Source organism: Hypanus sabinus, chromosome 24 (assembly GCF_030144855.1).
Source record: "Hypanus sabinus isolate sHypSab1 chromosome 24, sHypSab1.hap1, whole genome shotgun sequence".
Taxonomy (NCBI): Eukaryota; Metazoa; Chordata; class Chondrichthyes; order Myliobatiformes; family Dasyatidae; genus Hypanus; species Hypanus sabinus.
The window spans coordinates 13,110,928-13,123,721 of NC_082729.1; the positions used below are offsets into that span (position 1 = coordinate 13,110,928).

Consider the following 12,794-nt stretch of genomic DNA (forward strand, 5'->3'; position numbering starts at 1 on the left):
TTGAGCTTTCATTGTAATAATAATAAGTACTTTATTGATCCCTAGTAGGAAATTCATTCATTACAGCGGCAACATTTAAAGACACATTTAGCAGTGTGCAGACTTAACTAATAACAAAGTACAGAATAATAATATGCTCAATAATAATTTGCCAATGTGCAATAATTTGCAATAATAATGTGTAATAATTATACATTGAGTTGCTGCCACTTGATTGGCTGCTGAGGATATTTGCATTAATGAGTCGGTGTACCTACTGAAGAGGCCACTGAGTGAGAAACATCTTTCCCTTGTGCGTGTTTCAAAGCTCCACTAATGTGATAAACAACGTGTTGAACTCAGCTGCAATACGCAAGTATGTCTTTGCTTAGTTAGGGAGACCAGACATGTGCACGATATTCCAGATGCAATCTCAGTAGGAAACATAAATTTTCAAACTTGCTGTTTTTAAAAAAAAAACTTCTTTTTACACCTACCAATCTGGTTGAATGCATTTTTTTTTTGTCTGTCACTGCCCACAGACCTTTTTCCATATCATCCTGGTGGCCCACACGATCAGTCGGCTTTGTGTCATCAGCAGACCCGGAATGGTACCGCTTCAGCCTAGGATGAAGGACATTAGGGTGGTATCGTAGTTCTTGTCCAATTTTTTTTTTTCTTAATCATTGCAAGTTTCAAGATTATTTAATGGGGTGACACCATAGCATAGCAGTTAGCGCAACACTATTACAGCTCGGGTGTCACAACCACGGATTCGGCAGTGCAGTAGATACGGCAATTGCGTTCGTGAATTTGCACTTGTCAGGCAATTATTATTTAATTGTGATTACATTTAACTCCATTCTTGTTGTCGTAGTGCTTGTCGAGACTTGGACAGAGCACAGCAAAGCTTTGCTGCTGTTTTGCATTCGGCCTTCCCTGAGCCACTGGACTTCCAAAATCGAAGAAAACAATAAACGCTGGGCCAGACAGGGCCGCTAACTAAACTCTCAAAAGGGAAACGAAGCCTACACTGCGGCTGAAAAGAACATCTAAACATTAAACGAATACTGCTAGTCTTCAGAGTCAGTTGAAGCACTGTGAGTCACTTGGAGTACTGTGCTCGGTTCTGGTCACCTCACTACAGGAAGGAAGTGAAAACTATAGAAAGGGTGCAGAGGAGATTTACAAAGATGTTGCCTGGATTGGGGAGCATGCCTTATGAGAATAGGTTGAGTGAACTCGGCGTTTTCTCCTTGGAGTGGCGGAGGATGAGGGGTGACCTGATAGAGGTGTATAAGATGGTGAGAGGCATTGATCGTGTGGATAGTCAGAGGCTTTCTCCCAGGGCTGAAATGGTTGTCACAAGAGGACACAGTTTTAAGGTGCTTGGAAGTAGGTACGGAGGAGATTTTCTTTTTATACCGAGTGGTGAGTGTGTGGAATGGGCTGCCAGCAATGGTGGTGGAGGCGGATATGATAGGGTCTTTTAAGAGACTCCTGGCTGGCTACATGGAGTTCAGAAAAATAGGGGGCTGTGGGTAACCTTAGGTAATTTCTAAGTAAGTACATATTCGGCACAGCATTGTGGGCCGAAGGGCCTGCATTGTACTGTAGTTTTTCTATGTTTCTTGGCTCAATTAATTTGACTACATAAAGTTTCTGTTCTCGGGCACCATGAGCTTGGTTATGGAAGAGTAGTGAAGTGAAGTCAAGTTTATTGTCATTTAACTACAAACGTACATATATGTACAACATTTCTCTAGACCCGGGTATAAAGCACAGTACTACATATATGACACACAATAACTGAGGAAAGTAAGGATAAAATTTACAGATGAATTACACATAAATAAACAAAGTAAAGTGCATTTCTTAAATATTGTAAAGTACAGAACAAATTAACCAGTGATACTTTGAATGCGATGCGACAGGGAGTTCAGAAGCCTAACAGCCTGGGGGAAGAAACTGTTTCCCATCCTGACCAGTCTTGTCTTTATGCATTGGAGTCTCCTGTCTGATGGTAGAAATTCAAAAGAGGATGCTGGATGGTTGTTAAGGGCCCTGCTCCTAATAAACGTCCCCTATGGTCCTCTCAGCTGTTGTCACAGTCCTTTGTAAGGACTTCCAGTCTGATGCTCTGCTGCTCCCATACCAGATAGAGATGCAATTTGTCTGGATGCTCCCCGTGGTGCTCCTGTAAAATGCAGTTAAAATGGTGGGGCTAACTTTCTGAACTAACTTCCTCGGGGTTGGCCCTCGATCCAGACAAATATTTGAATTCTGCAGAGGGTGGCAAGTATAAATTCAACATATTAAATACATTTTTAAATTTCTAATATCCCCTCAGAGAGCTTTGGCACACTGCATCTATGTCACCTCCCAAAATAACCTTAACCATCCCTCGACCCTCCATTCCCTCAGTACTCTTTGACACTGTTGGATCAGTCTGTTTAATTTTAATTGTTACTTTCTAGTTTTACAATCAATTATCTGCTTGTATTTTAAGTAGCCATTTTATACAAATAGTTCTATATGCTTCTAGTAGCAATACAAAGCATAATTGTTCCATTAAATGGCTAGTATTTTCTCACTGGTCAATTCTACGGCAGTATTGAAATAGTATTTTCTATTTGGATTGGGAGTTTTCTTATCTTTGGGGTATAAAGTAGTTTTATGCCAGGTGCTAACTTTACTATAGATCCTCCCTTCTTCAAGTAGTAAGACCCCCATTCCTGTTCTCTTTGTTCTATCAGCTGTTGATAAAATGATCGTGAAGAAACGATTTTGTACCTCATCCTGGTTTCTAAAAGAAACTTGGATTTAAACACTAAAATACAACAATATATGTCCATTTTTCCAAAAACTCACCTACACAAGGGGTAAAATACAGCAGCTAATTTAGCCACTGGTGTATATATGGATCATGGAAAGAAACTGGAGCTCAACAGTAAGGTCCACAAGATGAACATGCAAGCTACACAAAAGAGCACTGGAGATTAGGTCGGAGTCCACTGTGTTGTGTCACAGCAGTGCTACTTTCAACGTATTGGTGGTCTACCCTTCAGGCAATTGACATGTTTTATTTTCTATGTAATGAAGCACATTCAGCTTTTATTTTGAAATGAGCAGTTTCAGATCTGTATTAGGTCATTTCCTGCACAGTCAGGAAGTAGGAAAGCACTTTGGCCAGCAGAAGTCCAGAGGTTTATGTCAGGAGCTAAATAAGTTTCTATCTAAAACCACCTTGTTGTTTCCCCGGCTGTAACTTGATGTTATATTGTTTAGAAGTTAATCTAAAGGTATCAGTAAGATTTTTCTGAAATAGAATATTAATTTTGAGTTTATTAGATACCTACCTAGATGCTAATGGTTTACACATACTACTTAACTGTAGTCAGAAACCTATAATACTTACCTGTAGGAAAGTTAGCTAAGTTCTTACTCATCTGTGCATGTTCACTTGTGTGAATGGCTATATTTGTGCTGTATTTTGTTGTTTTTCGGTTTCACTCCTTATTCACTTTATTGTGCCATTGAGTCTGCAATTAAACCCAAGGAGTTAGGAGACCATACCCTGACTCTCATGTCATTTTTGAATGGAGTTTGGCTCACTGTCTAGTTTATGTTACAACATCTCAGAGGGCAATACAACTGGTATTGGTTTATTATTGTCATATGCACCAAGGTACAGTGAAAAGTTTTTTTTTGCATACTGCTTATACAAATCAAATCATTGCAGAGGGCATTGAACTAGAATTAGGTAAAAGAATAACAATGCAGAATAAAGTGTCAAACCTACCAAAAGAGTGCAGTGCAGGTAAAGTGCAAAGTCATAATGAAGTAGATTGTGAGGCAAGAGTACACCTTGTTGCACAGGAGGTCCATTTAAGTATCTTGACAGCAGTGGGGGAGAAGCTATCCTTGAGCCTGGTTCCAGCTAGGTTCTTTCAGGTGTTAGTATCTTTGGCCCAATAGGAGAGAAGAGAAAGGAGCATGGTCAGGGTGTGTAGGATTTCTAATAATAATGATACTTTATTGATCCTGAATGGGCAATTATTTCATTACAGCAGCAACATTTAGAAACTCACTTAGCAATAATAATAAATATAGTAATAGTTTTGCTGGTGTTCAGTCATTAAGTCGAGTCCGACTCTTCATGACCTCATGGACCACAGGGTTTTCATGGCAAGATACGGAAATAGGTTGCCAGGCTTTTCTGCTGCTGCCCAGGTTGGGACCCGGCCTTGAGGTCTAGTGCTGATGCCACTACACCACCAGCCAGCATTAAAAGAACAAAGAACAATACAGCACAGTACAGGCCTTTCGGCCCACAATGTTGTGCCGACCCTTAAACTCTGCCTTCCATATAACCCCCCACCTTAAATTCCTCCATATACCTGTCTAGTAGTCTTTTAAACTTCACTAGTGTATCTGCCTCCACCACTGACTCAGGCAGTGCATTCCACACACCAACCACTCTCTGAGTGAAAAACCTTCCTCTAATGTCCCCCTTGAACTTCCCTCCCCTTACCTTAAAGCCATGTCCTCTTGTCCTGAGCAGTGTTGCCCTGGGGAAGAGGCGCTGACTGTCCTCTCTGTCTATTCCTCTTAATATCTTGTACACCTCATTAATAAAAATAATAGTATTAACTAATAATGAAGTGCAGAATAATGTATACAGTAATAGTTCACTAATGTAGAATATTGTGCAATAATATATGAAATAATAAAGCAGAGACTGTTATACTATGTGTGTTCAACCTGTCGCACAGAGACGTATATGCTTATTGCATTTGCTTTAGTTATGCTGGCTGCTTTACCGAGGAGATGGGTATCTTATGAGCTAAATAGGTATCTTATGGATAGGGGAATCAAGGAATATGGGGACAAGGCAGGAACCGGGTATTGATAGTAGATGATCAGCCATGATCTCAAAATGGCGGTGCAGGCTCGAAGGGCCGAATGGTCTACTTCTGCACCTATAGTCTATTGTGAGATGGTAAGTACAGAACAGAGACATTGGCACAGGGCTGATGTGCTGAGCTGTGGTGACAACAGCTCCGCGGTTTCTTGTGGTCACATTCAGAGCTCCTGCATTATGCACCCAGTCGGGATGCTTTGTCTGGTAAAAATTGATACAAGTTGGTATGTTGATGGGACTGTGCTGTATTTCCTCAGCCTCCTGAGGAAGTGGATGCGCTGGTAAGCTTTGTTGCCCGTGACATCAGTGTGGACCGACACGGGCTATTGGCGGTGTTCACTTGAAACTCTCAACCTCAACACCACTGATGTAGGCAGGAGCACAGGCATCACATTCCCACCCCTTTTGAAGTCAATTATCAGCTCTTTTGTTGACATTGAGGGAAAGGTTGGTGTCGTGACCTGTCCTGAAGAAACTAGTTATGATGACCACAAAACAGTCAGATTTCCATAAAACCCCAATGTGATCTGTTTACTGTCTTCAGGAATAGAATGGAACAGTACAGCCCAGGAACAGGCCATTCGGCCCACAATGTTGTGCTGTACCAGCTAAAAAGTAAATCAGAAACACCCAAACACGAATCCCTCCTAAATACACCATGTCAATATTCCTCCATCTTCCTCACATCCCTGTGCCTATCCAAACGTCTCTTAAAAGCCTCCAGGGTATTTGCCTTGCTAATAAAAGTCAGAGAATGGCCAGACTGGCTCAAGCTCTCAGGTGTATGACAGTAACTCTCTCATGGTGAGCCAAAGAGCATCTCTGAATGCAGAACTTGTTGAATCTTGAAGTGGATGGGCTACAGCAGCAGAAGACCGCTCCAGGTTCCACGCCTGTACCTAATAAAGTGGCTACTGAGTGTGTCTTCTATTAAACAGTTGGAATATTGCTAAAAATGTACTCAATGGTATGTAAAATGTTATTAAGCACCCCAATAGATCTTTCATTTTCACATGTTACACACTAATAAACATAAAGCAAGCCGAAACGTACAAACACTTTGGACCTTAGCTGCAGCTGTAATCTACCCATGTTCCTGACTATTGGTGTTCTTGACCTGGACTACAGCTCCGCTGAGTACTTAGCCTACTCCCTGGTTCCACCTGGACACCCTGCTTACGTTAAACTCCGGACAAATGAGTAAACCAGATGCTGTAAATGGGAATTTTGCAGACCCATGAGAGGCAAGCATTTCATCCATGCCCAGTTCAATAAAATCTTTAAATTGAAGGGGGTCTTAGCATCGTAGAAAAGGTCCTTTGGCCCATCTAATCCATGTCAAACCATTTGAACTATCCACTCCCATCAACCTGCACCAGGACCATAGCCCTCCATACCCCAACCATCCATGTACCTATCCAAACTTCTCTTAAATGTTGAAATCGAGCTTGCATGCACCACTTGCGCTGGCAGCTCATTCCACACACTCACGACCCTCTGAGTGAAGACATTTCCCCTTATGTTCCCCTTAAACTTTTCACCTTTCACCCATGTCCTGTGATTCTAGTCCCATCCAACCTCAGTGGAAAAAGCCTAATTGCATTTATCCTAACTATACCCCTCATAACTTTGTACACCTCTATCAAATCTCCTTTCAATCTTCTACATCCCAAGGAATAAAGTCCTAACCTATTCAATCTTTCCTTATAACTCAAGTCTTTCATTCCTGGCAGCATCCTTGTAATTTTTTTTGCTGTACTCTTTCAATCTTATTTACAAACTTTGTAGATTAAATTTCACCATATAGAAACCGGCAATGGGTAATATTTTATTTATTTTAAAATTTGAAGTTAAAGGGGTTGAAGGGCACCATGGTGGTATAGTGGTTAGCAGACTGCTATTACAGTTCAGGGTTTTCCAGAGTTGGGATTTCAATTCCAGCGCCTTCTGCAAGGAGTTTGTACATTCTCTCCAGAACCAAGTGGGTTCCCTCCGGTTTCCTCCCACATCCCAAAGACGTACCAGTTCATCGGTCATTGTAAATTGTCCTGTGATCAGGCTAGTGTTAAATAGGTGAGTTGCTGGATGGTGCAACTTGTTGGGCCGGAAGGGCCCATTCCACGCTATAAAGTATCGCTAAATATAATAATACAAAATAAAAAAAATTATATACATAATGTAATGCATTTATTATAATCATTAAAATACATGTCTATAAACTCTGTCAAAATATAAATAAAATTTTATATTTTACATGAATACTGTAAACATTTCTGGGGAGCATTTTAAATCCTACTCTACAACTATGAATACACATAAAAAATCTGAATAAACTAATTCTTTTTGTGCTCACTTTTTAAAAGTTTCACAAGTTTGTTTTCACGCCAACAAAGCAGTCAAACTGAACAAAAGCAGACTTGACTGGAGTGTATTTTACAAGGTCTCAACCTATACCAGAGATAATTCTGTTCTAGCAATCCTTATCAGGCTCTGGGTATTGGGAATCTGGTAACTTGGGGGAAGAAACTGTTACATAGTCTGGTTGTGAGAGCCCGAATGCTCTGGTGCCTTTTCTCAGATGGCAGGAGGAAGAAGAGTTTGTATGAGGGGTGCATGGGGTCCTTCATATTGCTGTTTGCCTTGCAGATGCAGTGTGTAGTGTAAATGTCCGTAATGATCTTCTCAGCTGACCTCACTATCCGTTGCAGGGCCTTGCGATCCGAGATGGTGCAATTTCCGAACCAGGCAGTGATGCAGCTGCTCAGGACGCTCTCAATACAACCCCTGTAGAATGTGATGAGGAGGGGGGGTGGTGGGAGATGGACTTTCCTCAGCCTTCGCAAATAGTAGAGGAGATGCTGCTGGGCTTTCTTTGCTATGAAGCTGCTGTTGGGGAACAGGTGAGATTCTCCACTAGGTGAACACCAAGAAATTTGGTGCTCTTAACGATCTCTACCGAGGAGCCGTCAATGTTCAGTGGGGAGTGTCACATTCAGAGACAGATTGTTGGCTTTGCACCAGTCTGTTAGCCACTGCACCTCCTCTCTGTATGCTGACTCATCGTTCTTGCTGATGAGACCCACCACGGTCGTGTCATCGATGAACTTTATGGGACAATACGCAAACTGCAAAGGATTCAGTGAGGGGCAGCAGGGTCTTGATGTGCCTCATGACGAGCCTCTCGAAACACTTCATGATGATGGATGTGAGTGCAACGGGACGGTAGTCATTTAGGCAGGACACTGAAGACTTCTTCGGCACGGGGACGATGGTGGCGGCCTTAAAGCACGTTGGAATTGTGGCGCTGCTCAGGGAGATTTTGAAGATGTCAGTGAGAACATCTGCTAGCTGGTCTGCACATCCTCTAAGCACTCTGCCAGGAATATTGTCTGAACATCGGAACAATGCAGGAGAAAGATTGTAAAATTAATCTCTTGTTTCAGTTGCCCGATTTTCATAATATTCTTGCTACAAATAACCTGTAATGTTGCAGCTATATAGGACCCTGGTCAGACCCCACTTGGAGTACTGTGCTCAGTTTTGGTCGCCTCACTACAGGAAGGATCTGGAAGCCATAGAAAGGGTGCAGAGGAGATTTACAAGGATGTTGCCTGGGATTTACAAGGGCAGCATGCCTTATGAGAATAGGTTGAGTGAACTCAGCCTTTTCTCCTTGCAGCGACAGAGGGTGAGAGGTGACCTGATAAGAGGTGTAGAAGGTGATGAGAGGCATCGATTGTGTGGATAGCCAGAGGCTTTTTACCAGGTCGCCACAAGAGGACACAGGTTTAAGGTGCTGGGGAGTAGGTACAGAGGAGATGTCAGGGGTAAGTTTTTTACTCAGAGAGTGGTGACTGCACGGAATGAGTTGCCGGCAACGGTGGTAGAGGCAGATACGATAGGGTCTTTTAAGAGGCTTTTAGATAGGTACATGGAGCTTAGTAAACCTAGTAATTTCTAAGGTAGGGACATGTTTGGCACAATTTTGTGGGCCGAAGGGCCTGTATTGTGCTGTAGGTTTTCTATGTTTCTATGTCTCACTAATAAAATGTAGGGTCTGCATTTCAAGCATATGATATCGCTGAAGTGCCACATTTTTTTACACTAAGGTGAATACAGATATGGTATCTGTCCACACAGTTGTAGAGCTCTCTTTAGTTCCTTGATCTCTGCAGCCAAGCTTCCTCCATTCTCTCTCAAACATTGACTGAAGAGTAACTGGGGTTATTCCGGCAAACGAAATGTGCAACCAACTGTCCACTACCGATCATCAGGAACAAACCAAAACCTAAAAGAAGAAACATAGTCGTTAACACTCATAAGTATCACCATGGTACAAATAGTCTTACAATACTTTACGAGGGGTGATTGATAAGTTCGTGGCCTAAGGTAAAGGAGTCAATTTTAGAAAACCTAGCACATTTATTTTTCAACATAGTCCCCGCCCCCCCCCCCCCGCCTACATTTACACACTTAGTCCAGCGGTCGTGGAGCATACGGATCCCTTCTTTGTAGAAGTGGTCCACAGCAGGGGTGATTGATAAGTTTGTGGCCTAAGGTAGAAGAGATGAGTTATTAACTTCAAACTTTCTGCATGATCACAAAGAGTTGATCTGCACGTGCATGTAATGAGAGTGTCTTGGACTTCCACATGGTCCACAACAGGGGTGATTGATAAGTTTGTAGCCTAAGGTAGAAGGGGATGAGTTATACAGCTCTCATTACATGCATGTGCAGTTTAACTCTCTGAGTGAAAATGCAGAATAACTCATCTCTACTCATCTCATAAGTACTGACGAACTTATCAGTCACCCCATGCTGTGGACCACTTCTGGAGGTCCAAGATGCCGACTTCTACAAAGAAGGGATCCTTATGCTCCACGACTGCTGGACTAAGTGTGTAAATGTAGGAAAAATAAATGTCGAACACGGGGAAATCTGCAGATGCTGGAAATTCAAGCAGCACACACAAAATGCTGGTGGAACGCAGTAGGCCAGGCAGCATCTATAGGGAGAAGCGCTGTCGATGTTTCGGGCCGAGACCCTTCGTCAGGACTAACTGAAAGGGAAGATAGTAAAAGATTTGAAAGTAGGAGGGGAAGGGAAAATGCGAAATGATAGGAAAAGACCGGAGGGGGTGGGGTGAGGCTGAGACCCGGAAAGGTGATTGGCAAAAGGGATACAGAGCTAGAGAAGGGAAAGGATCATGGGACGGGAGGCCTGGGGAGAAAGAAAGGGGGAGGGAAGCACCAGAGGGAGATGAAGAACAGGCAGAATGATGGGCAGAGAGAGAGAAAAAAAAGGGAGGGGGGGAAAAAAACAATATATCAGGGATGGGGTAAGAAGGGGAGGAGGGGCATTAATAGAAGTTAGAGATGTCAATGTTCATGCCATCAGTTTGGAGGCTACCCAGCCGGTATATAAGGTGTTGTTCCTCCAACCTGAGTGTAGCTTCATCTTGACAATAGAGGAGGCCATGGATAGACATATCTGAATGGGAATGGGATGTGGAACTAAAATGTGTAGCCACTGGGAGATCCTGTTTTCTCTGGCAGACAGTGTGTACGTGTTCAGTGAAACGGTCTCCCAGTCTGCGTCGGGTCTCACCATATATAAAAGGCCACACCGGGAGCACCGGACGCAGTATACCACACCAGCCAACTCACAGGTGAAGTGTCGCCTCACCTAGACGGACTGTCTGGGGCCCTGAATGGTGGTGAGGGAGGAAGTGTAAGGGCAGGTGTAGCACTTGTTCCGCTTACAAGGATAAGTGCCAGGAGGGAGATCGGTGGGAAGGGATGGGGGGGATGAATGGACAAGGGAGTCACGTAGGGAGCGATCCCTGCAGAAAGTAGAAAGAGGGGGGAGGGAAAGATGTGCTTGGTAGTGGGATCCCGTTGGAGGTATTTTTCCCGTTGGAAAAATAAATGTGCTAGGTTTTCTAAATTGGACTCCTTCGACCTTGGGCCACAAATTTATCAATCACCCCTTGTATATCGTGTCACTTATATCACATTTCTTCCCCATTCTGAAGTTTGGTCTGAAAAACAACTGAACCTTTTGACCATGTCTGCATGCTTTTATGCGTTGAGTAGCTGTCACGTGATTAGCTGATTAGATAGCCACATTAATGAGCAGGTGTACTTAATAAAGTGGCCACCAAGTGTAGAGCTTAATATTTTTCTTTGATCACCTCTTATAAGACTAACAATTTAAGTTTGAAGAAAGGGTTTGGCATGCTGGCCTTCATCAGTCAGGGCACTGAGTATAGGAGTTGGGTTGTAAGACATTGGTGAGACCGCATTTGGAACATCATGTACAGCTCTGGTCACCTTGTTATAGGAAAGATGTTATTAAACTAGAAAAAGAGCATAAAAATTTACCAGGACATTGCCTGGAACTTGGGAGCCTGGGTTACAAGGAGACATTGGAACCTTATCGCCTGGGATGTAGGAGACTGAGGGGTGACCTGATGGAAATGTATCAGATCATGAGACAGAGTGAAGGAAATAAAAACTTTCTCCCAGGAAGGGTGTGCTAGAAGCAAGATCAGGCATCAGAAATTTGAAAGGGATATCAGGGGCAGCTTCTGAGTGCAAAGGGTGATGCGTATGTATTTGGGATGAGCTGCCAGATACGGTACAGTGCAGAGTTTATGCACATATACACAGCTAGGGTACCCAGGGCTTTTGCACAGTACTGTACTTGTCAATGTGGAGTGGAGAGCGAGTTTGTAAATCTGGCAGGAGCAAAGGATGTTGGGAATAGAGCGCCACAGGAGGGGTGTGGGACAGGTGGCAGAGAAGGAGTGCCGGGGATGGGGTGGGGGGGGGTTGGAGTAGGTGCAGGCACACCCAGCCCTGAGACAACAGGCAAGGTCATTTGATTCCAAACAATTTGTTCATTAATTATTCCAGAATGTCTCTCTGGTGCTTCCCTCTCCCTTCCCCTTTTACCAACCATGATTCCCCTCTCCCTGTCCCCTCCCCACTCTCAGTCCACAACAGAGACCCATAGGTTTATCGTCACTCACATATGCCACAAAATTTTTTGCAGCAGCAGTAGTATCGTGCAATACATAACATTACTAGAGTACTGTTTCGTGGATGTCTGTGAAGAGTAAGAATTTCAGGTTGTATACATTCTCTGATAGTGAACTGAACCATTGAACATTTTAAAACCATCAAGTGTATGTATTGGAGAGGTTTTGAGAGCTCTAGTCCTAACATGAGCAGATGAGAGTAGATTTCTGTATAACACAGTCAGCATAGACATTTTGGGCCAAAGGGCCTGACTATGACTAACAATGATAACATCATTTCAGCATTTTATCTCTATTAAGCTGTAAAAATAAATTTAGTGCTCAATGTCCAGCAAAGTCTGATTTAACTATTCAGAGGTGAATTGGATAAAGAATCTACAGCATGCTTATAACATTTTTTAAGAAAATCTACTCAGACTCACCCAATGCCAACCACCATTGCCATGCTAAAGGAAATTCGACCATCACTGTAAATGAAATGAAACCCGAATTTACGACTTCGCAGTGTTTCACACCTTGACATAAGATTCTTAAAACAAGCAAAACAAGGATGGTGAATCTGTGGAATTCACTGCCACAGATGACTGTGGAAGCCAAGTTATTGGGTATGTTTAAAGCGCTGGTTGATAAGTTCTTGATTAGTAAGGGCGTTAAAGGTTACAGGGAGAAGGCAGGAGATTGGGGCGGCACGGTAGCGTAGTAGTTAAGAAAAGTTTTACAGTAACATCAACCTGGGTTCAATTCTCAGTGCTGCCTGTAAGGAAACCTGTGACAGCATGGGTTTCCTCCAGGTGCTCTGGTTTCCTCCCACAGTCCAAAGATGTACCGGTTGGTAGGTTAATTGGTCAT

General features: G+C 43.0%; 1 long non-coding RNA gene across 1 annotated transcript in view; it reads right to left on the reverse strand.

Moving 5' to 3' along the window:
• Nucleotides 1-9,096, reverse strand: part of LOC132380477 (uncharacterized) — a 47,171-nt gene extending 38,075 nt beyond the window's left edge. Inside the window, exon 1 of the long non-coding RNA XR_009507783.1 lies at nt 477-9,096. This is a non-coding gene — a long non-coding RNA (uncharacterized LOC132380477). The remainder of the gene's footprint in view (nt 1-476) is intronic.
• Nucleotides 9,097-12,794: the final 3,698 nt, after the last annotated feature.